Source organism: Asparagus officinalis, chromosome 8 (assembly GCF_001876935.1).
Source record: "Asparagus officinalis chromosome 8, Aspof.V1, whole genome shotgun sequence".
In the NCBI taxonomy this organism is placed as follows: Eukaryota; Viridiplantae; Streptophyta; class Magnoliopsida; order Asparagales; family Asparagaceae; genus Asparagus; species Asparagus officinalis.
In genome coordinates this window covers 96,564,612-96,573,886 of record NC_033801.1, presented here as the reverse complement: position 1 = coordinate 96,573,886, position 9,275 = coordinate 96,564,612, and positions in this window count along the sequence as shown.

The window sequence follows — 9,275 nt, the reverse complement described above, 5'->3', positions numbered from 1 at the left end:
TATTTCTAGGAAATCTATTTCGGAGGATTTTGTAAGAAAAATCACTAGGAAATCTAAGTAGATGCTTTTTTTCATGTTTGTAGGATTTTATTTTTTTCCCTAAGAGCATTGAGAACCGGCTTCACTTGAAGAAGATGTTTTACCAGTTCAAGATGAAGATGGGAGTTTCGATTAGGGAGCATGTAAACAACTTCACGAAGTTACTTTCAGATATGGCCAATGTGAACATCATGGTTGAGGATGAAGACAATGCGATGCTACTTTTGTGTTCGTTACACGCACATATGTTAGGGTCATTTTTTATTTTGATTACTGATCGAGTGATAATATTGGCTTCACCAATTAGACTATATTATAGAATAAAAAAATTGTCCCAAATAAGCTTCAGTGGATATACCAGCAGCAAGCGCCATCATGCTGACCACAACAAAGCATGTGAATATCATAGCTGTTATATCTTAACAGGAAATTTATGCTAAATAAGATTATAACTCATATTCAATATTCATAAGTAAATATATTTATTGATATATGATGAATTTTGTGGTTGTTTTATTACTAAATTAAAATTTAAATACAATAATTATGAGAAAACGTAATGACTATTAAATATTACATGTATATCGGTAAAATTTTTCTTCTTTCTCGCACTAAATTATGATGAATTGCCACTGAATTTATGTAAAATATCATAAATTATTTTTATTTGAGAAAATATTACAAGTTATACACTAAACTCTAATAAAACGCTTAATTAACCTAAATCGGTATAATTTAGCACGTGATACATACATGACATATTTTTGCCATTTCTATCCTTATGTTTGCCCTTTCTCAATTACTTGGGTGATTTTAGACTTCTCAATAAAAATATAATGAGAAATAATAGGTATGAGGTGGCTGCTCATTTTATTTAACTAGTGCACGTGCGTTGCACGTGGACATATTTGTTTTATGTTCTAATACTTTACACAATTCATTAATTATTTAATTAATGGAAGAGTTTCATTTTGAATGTAATTATAACAACATTTGAGGACTTATTTATAATTTTCTTTCAATTTAGATCATATATTTCTTTCAATCTTCTTAAGATTTAAGTTTTGAACTATATAGGGGTTTACCTGTAAAAAATTATGAAGTTTCAGTATTTTTTTATAAATATGAAATTTTAATGGTCTTTGTGAAAATTATGAAGATCCATGGTTTGTTTGTGAAAAAATTTAGGGTTATTTTGTGAACATTGGCAAATCATGGAATACCCAAAAGATACAAATTTCTTTTAATCTTAAAAGACATAGTTCTATTTACTTTATAATTTAAAATAATGAATGATATTTAATAACTACTTGTAGTTTAATTTATGTGCAAAGTTAGAATATAGTTTTCACATTAGGGAGGTTATAATATACTTTATATATAAAAAATTTTATCCAAAAGACAAAAATTTCAAGTTTGTTCTTTAGTTTTATGTTAAGTGTGTCATGCTATTCCAGTTTATATTAATTATCTTTGTTTTTGCTAATCCATTATAACAAAATAAAATTCTCATTTTCACCTTCTCTCTCTTCTATTATCATATAATTAGCAACATGCTACAAAAAATATATCTACTAAGTTCATGGATAATACAATATTTCTCTCAAATCACAATTAAGTACATAGTAATAATTATAGAAATAGAAAAAAATCATTAAAACCCCCTCAGATTAGACCTTAAACTTTAGCCTCAATCCAAATTCTCCACATTTCCTTGTATCAATTGTATCATCAATCAACATATACCCGTCAGTCTAACAATCACATCAGTATAAAGTATAATCCGAGTAAAGCTCCCATCAACACAACTTCAATCGTCTTCACCCCCCTTTGTCGTTATCTCATCTGAAGGGATAATGTTTTCATTGGCGATCTTGTATCATCCAAATATATCATAGTAAAGCCATGTGATGAGTATAGGATGCTGATAGGGTTGTAAGAGGTGAGTGTAAGTCTAAATCATCAAATGAGTGAATTTATATAGGTTTCAAGTAAGGGCTATTATGATAAATAAAAAAACAGGCTCTTTGGATTCCGTAACAATCAAATGTAATTGCCACTTAAATAAAAACTATAATTAAAAATGTAACTCTCATTTCAAGTATGCATGAATGCATGCACTAATGACATTTTAAGTTGACACTTTGTTTGCAAATTAAAACGTATATTATTAGTTTGTCATATGTGCATTTTAAGTGGAGGGGTTACAAAAAATAGAAGTTAATATTAGTGGACAATCAATAGGAGAGTTATGATATTATAAAGAATGCATGCATGTAAGCATTTTAAGTTGACAGTTTGTTTGCAAATTAAAACGTATATTATTAGTTTGTCATATGTGTGTGCATTCAATTCTCAGCTATTATGTCTAATACAACTTACAACCTTAAATTTTTTTATAATAACATTAACATTGGATTAGTGGAGGGGTTACAAAAAATAGAAATTAATATTGGTGGACAATTAATATGAGAGTTATGTCATTATTAAGAATATATGCATGTATATGTATGTGTTTATATGTATGCAATTTTTTTATGATAACATTAATATTAGATTAGTGGAGGGGTTACAAAAAATATAAGTTAATATTAGTGGACAATTAATAGGAGAGTTATGTCATTATTAAGAATGTATGAATGTATATGTATGTGTTTATATGTATGCAAGTATGTGTTTATATGTATGCAAGTATGTGTTTTATGAATGCATGTATGTGGTTTGGAGGGTATTTTTGGAAGAAATGTTTTAACATACCAACATACTTTTATAATAGTATAGTATAGTGCACGTGCGTTGCACGTGGACATATTTGCTTTATGTTCTAATACTTTACACAATTCATTAATTAATTAATGGAAGAGTTTCATTTTAAATGTAATTATAACAACATTTGAGGACTTATTTATAATTTTCTTTCAATTTAGATCACATACTTCTTTTAATCTTTTTAAGATTTAAGTTTTAAACTATATAGGGGTTTGCCTGTAAAAAATTATGAAGTTCAGTACTTTTCTATAAATATATAAAATTTCAATGGTCTTTGTAAAAATTATGAAGATCTATGGTTGTTTGTGAAAAAATTTAGGGTTATTTTGTGAACATTGGCAAATCATGGAATACCTAAAAGATACAAATTTTTTTTAATCTTAAAAGATATAGTTCTATTTACTTTATAATTTAAGATAATGAATGACATTTAATAACTACTGATAGTTTTATGTGCAAATTTAAAATATAGTTTTAACATTAGGGAGGTTATAATATACTTTATATCTACTGATAGTTTTATGTGCAAATTTAAAATATAGTTTTAACATTAGGGAGGTTATAATATACTTTATATGTAAAAAATTTATCCAAAAGATAAAAATTTCAAGTTTGTTCTTTACTTTTATGTTAAGTGTGTCATGTTATTTGAGGACTTATTTATAATTTTCTTTCAATTTAGATCACATACCTCTTTTAATCTTCTTAAGATTTAAGTTTTAAACTATATAGGGGTTTACCTGTAAAAAATCATGAAGTTCAGTATTTTTCTATAAATATATAAAATTTCAATGGTCTTTGTAAAAATTATGAAGATCCATGGTTGTTTGTGAAAAAATTTAGGGTTATTTTGTGAACATTGGTAAATCATGGAATACCTAAAAGATACAATTTTTTTTAATCTTAAAAGATATAGTTCTATTTACTTTATAATTTAAGATAATGAATGACATTTAATAACTACTGATAGTTTTATGTGCAAATTTAAAATATAGTTTTAACATTAGGGAGGTTATAATATACTTTATATATAAAAAAAATTACCCAAAAGACAAAAATTTCAAGTTTGTTCTTTACTTTTATGTTAAGTGTGTCATGTTATTCCAGTTTATATTAATTATCTTTGTTTTTGCTAATCCATTATAACAAAATAAAATTCTCACTTTCACCTTCTCTCTCTTCTATTATCATATAATTAGTAACATGCTACAAAAAATATATCTACTAAGTTCATGGATAATACAATATTTCTCTCAAATCACAATTAAGTACATAGTAATAATTATAGAAATAGAAAAAAAGTTCATTAAAACCCCCTCAAATTAGACCTCAAACTTTAGTCTCAATCCGAATTCTCCACATTTCCTTGTATCAATCATATCCTCAATCCGCATATAGCCGTCAGTCTAACAATCACATCAATATAAAGTATAATCCGAGTAAAGCTCCCATCAGCACAATTCAATCATCTTCACCCCACGTTGTCGTTATCTCTTCTGAAGGGATAATGTTTTCACTGACGAGCTTGTATCATCCAAATATATCATAGTAAAGCCATGTGGTGAGTATAAGATGTTGATAGGGTTGTAAGAGGTGAGTGTAAATCTAAATCATCAAATGAATGAATTTATATAGGTTGCAAGTAAGGGCTATTATGATAAAAAAAAATAGGCTCTTTGGATTCCGTAACAATCAAATGTAATTGCCACTTAAATAAAAACTATAATTAAAAATGTAACTCTCATTTCAAGTATGCATGAATGCATGCACTAATGACATTTTAAGTTGACACTTTGTTTGCAAATTAAAACTGTATATTATTAGTTTGTCATATGTGCGTTTTAAGTGGAGGGGTTACAAAAAATAGAAGTTACTATTAGTGGACAATCAATAGGAGAGTTATGTTATTATAAAGAATGTATGCATGTAAGCATTTTAAGTTGACAGTTTGTTTGCAAATTAAAACGTATGCATTCAATTCTCAGCTATTACGTCAAATACAACTTACAACCTTAAATTTTTGTTATAATAACATTAACATTGGATTAATGGAGGGGTTACAAAAAATAGAAGTTAATATTAGAGGGGTTACGCCTTAAGCACTCCCATATTTTTGATTGATTATTGATATTTGTTGAGTGATGATCGAAGAATGGAAGGAGGAGAAGGCCATTATATGGGTAGGGGAAAGAAAACGCATGACGGTCGGGAGGTTTTTGTCATAATTAACTAAAGCCAATATCATGTGAGAGAAACGGACAACTTCTGGGATTTCAGTTTGTTTACTTTATGACCGAGTGGAAACCCAATATCATGTGAGAGAAACGGACAACTTCTGGGATTTCAGTTTGTTTACTTTATGACCGAGTGGAAACCGAAGGAGGAGGCTATTAATTTGATGGGAAATGGGATTTCAGTTTGTTTACTTTATGACCGAGTGGAAACCGAAGGAGGAGGCTATTAATTTGATGGGAAAGTTGCAGTGTTTAAGTGGATGTTACAAATAGATATAACGGTGCAATTATAATGTAGTGAGGAATGGAGTATGTTACTTACCTTAAAGGAGAATATGATTTAGCTTTGCAATAATTAGTGATAAATAAGGAGTGCTTTAGGCGTAATTGAAAAGCGTTACAATTGGAAAGAAAAACCATTTGGTTCCATTTATTGTAGTATGATGTAATTATATGTGTTTATGAATTCATCATGTCTAATTAATAAAATATGTGTATGTATATATTGCATTTATTATAGTATGTATCATATCAAATATGTATGTATTATGTATGTATATGCCCACATTAATATTGAGAGGTATGTATGGATGGATGGATGTGTTAGGGACATTTTGGGAAGAAATGTTTTAACATCTCAATCCACTTGTATAGTAGTATGTGATGCACGTGTAACCACTTTCATGTGTAAGCACAAGGATAAAAGCAACAGTTCAAGGGCCTGATAATATGAACTTTGACTGATGTTTATGAAACTTTAAGCTCAGTCACCTGTTTATCAATTTCTCAAATCTGGTTGTTGTAACTTTTAGCAATACCAATCATAACAAAGTGAATTACGAATGGAGGGAAACTTTTTCCTTTTAAACTATGATACAAAGTATAATAGCATAGATATCTTGCAAAAAGCATAAATAACTATGTACAGAAACTAAAAATGAAAATGAGATGAAGATAGCTTATCATCTGCAGTCAAGGCTATGTGCTATTCATCATTGACGAAGAATAATGCAATATTATTAGAACACCGATGTTGGAGCTACATCATCTCGCTCCAATAGTCCACAAGACCGTTGTCATCAAGGTTGGTCAATACGCAAAATTAAAAAATGGTTGGGTTTGTCGGCGCAAAAATGATAGATTGTTTCGACGAGCTATATATATTTTACAAGAGAGATATCAGTACTCTCTGTTATGGTGAATGGATTGTTGAGAAGGAGGCATGGATGGGGGAGTTATATATTGTTGAATGTAGAGGTTATGATACGGAGGAGATGAAGAGGGTTTTAATTTGAATGAGGAGTTAAAGAAGATTAATAGTGTCGTACGTTAGTTGAGAAGGAAAATTATTAAATGTGTCTTTTGTGCTTTAACCATTGTGTCTTCACCTTAAATTCTTCTATTGAGGAAAATCAAATGCAATCCCGTTGAAGAATCGCCCAATATAAATCCTCTAACATAAGGTTTTTAGGCTTACTTGAACAGTAAATAATTTACAGATCATTGAAGTGCTCTTTATGCTTTAGTATTTTAGGACATCCATCCTATTATGTTCAAATTATATGAGGTGGAAATAAGAAATGATCATGCAAACTTAATTTTTAGTTTCTTACTTTCTTTCCTTTCTTTTGCTATTATCATAACCGAATTTAATGATGGGAGGTTACAATAGTGTAAACAACATTAAGTACATAATTAAAAGTGCATTTGTTTCGGGTTTTAATTTATTGTTATTATCATAACCGTTCTATTTAAATATTATGACTACCACAAAATAAAAACCATTTATACCACATTTATGACTTTTAAAATAAAATAATTTGGGAGTTATGAGTATGCATTTAATTGGGGTTATGACTTGCACGTTTATGACTTTTAAAATAAAATTATTTGGGAGTTATGAGTATGTATTTAATTGGGGGTTATGTTATGATTTATGTATGGATACATGGATGCATGTATTTTATGTATTATGAGTATGCATTTAATTGGGGGTTATGCTATGGTTTATGTACGGATGCATGTATTTTATGTATGTATGTATATGTTTTAAAGGGTATTTTCGGAAGAAATATTTTAACATCCCAATCCACTTTTATGCATGCTATGGTTTCTTTTTTTGTTGGAGAGGTGAGGGAAATAACGAATAATGAGAGAATTCATTTATTGACATTTCGTGCTCATTTCACAATTTCTGCTTTGTTATTCCCCTCACCCGAACCTTTTTTAAGACCCATATCTTAACCAAGGGAACGCCCAGCGCCCAGAAGAGCAAAGCTCATTTTCCTTCCAGGGTAAAGCGGCACATCAAAAAGGGCTGGCCCGTCAAAAGTTCGGTTCCTTTGCGAACGAAGTTCAGAATCAACAAGGGTTCGTAGAACGAATGGAGTGTACAACTGGGGCACATACTCACTTTTTTGTCGGAGAGATAGAATGGAGTTTGTCACGAAGTTCGAGAAAAAGGAAAAAAGAAAAGTTTCTCTATAGCCTATTCGTTTTGAGACATTTTGCTTTGGGGTCAACCCCGGTAACAAAGAAGGAATCCATAAAAACTTGGGATCCAACACCATGATAAAATACTACCCTCATGATTAGACCATGTCCCTGAGATTAGATAAAAGAAGGGTGCATTATCGGTTAATACGTTGTAATTGGATAAGTTATTTGGAAGATGACAGAACGAAAGACTAAGGAAAGGAAGAAGAATGCACCAAAATGCAGGTGCTGCACCAAACGCTGGTGGTTCTTTCTTGTTGTAAGTGAATGCAACGAAAAGACCCGGAAATAACGAATAATGAGAGAATTCATTTATTGACATTTCGTGCTCATTTCACAATTTCTGCTTTGTTATTCCCCTCACCCGAACCTTTTTTAAGACTACGATTGTTTAAGAAGAGAGAATCGTTGGTTTCTTATAGTCATTTCTGTTTTCTATCGTGACAACTCCTTTTCCTCCTCCCTTTTTTCGTAACAACAAAAACCAGAAGTAGGACCAAACTGAGAGTTAGCAGCATAGAAAAGGATGGATTTGTGAATGAGAAGAGCCAATCCCCTTCCCCTATCTTAAGAATAAGAGGGTCCATGTAACAAGGATGGATTTGTGAATGAGAAGAGCCAATCCCCTTCCCCTATCTTAAGAATAAGAGGGTCCATGTAATAAGGTTCCATTGGACTTGGGCTTTTTGGCCGAACTATGAATTGTTCGCCAAGCGCTTCGGTCCATGTAATAAGGTTCCATTGGACTTGGGCTTTTTGGCCGAACTATGAATTGTTCGCCAAGCGCTTCGGCCTTCTCTTTCCAAAAGCGTCGTCGTTATTTTTTCCCTATAATAACGAATATCGAACCAATTAGAACTCGTTGAGTTTTTGGATTGATTCTATAATCTTACTCCATGCCCTACTGGTGGTCGGGTCAGCCTTCAAAATGGCAGTTAAGGCTCTTAGCCGAGCCCCAGGCTCCCTCTCCCATATATCTTCTAGATATATGTCGAGTCCCAGGTTCACATCTTCGGGATCACGGAGTTGTATTCCCCGACTTGTGAGGACTTCACACGCCTTATCTAAGATAAGTTGGACTTTATGCTAGCAGGTTACGCGGTTTCTTTCGACACTTCTATAAGTGGGTGAAGCCTGCAGTTCTGTCAAGCGGCGCCGCTCCTCGTCTGTTATCCCCGCTCTGTCCATGACGGGGACATGGGGGGGGTCTGGGTTGGTCTACTTCTTCGCTCACCTCGAGTTCGGCTAAGACGGAAGTCCAAGCAGAAGAAGAGCCCGAGCGCCCACTGCTCACCGGCAGCTCCACCCCCTCGTGGGGGCCCACACCTACACCATCCATGCAATAAGACACCACCCCATCCAACTCACTTACATGGACATGCACTCCAATACGGAGCAAATTGAAAAAGGCCAGTAGAGCAAAATTTTGAAAATTGGGTTCAGACACAGAACCCGAAAGCTCATTCGCCTAACAAAGAAAAGGAACAATTCTAAAAAATTCATGGGAAAGAAGGTAAGATTAACGCAAAAAAGCCGCTCCACGGTGGTCAAGTCTCATCTTTTGTAATGAAATGAATGTCATTTCTTCACCGGGCTTTGACCATGTCTCGCTTTTGGCGTTCCTTCGTAGATCTACGGATTTCACCCCTACACACGAAATTCCACTCTCCTCTGTCTCACTCAAGTGAATTGGTTTCAAGAGCATTCTGCCAGTTTTTGGCGACTTTCACTTTCAAC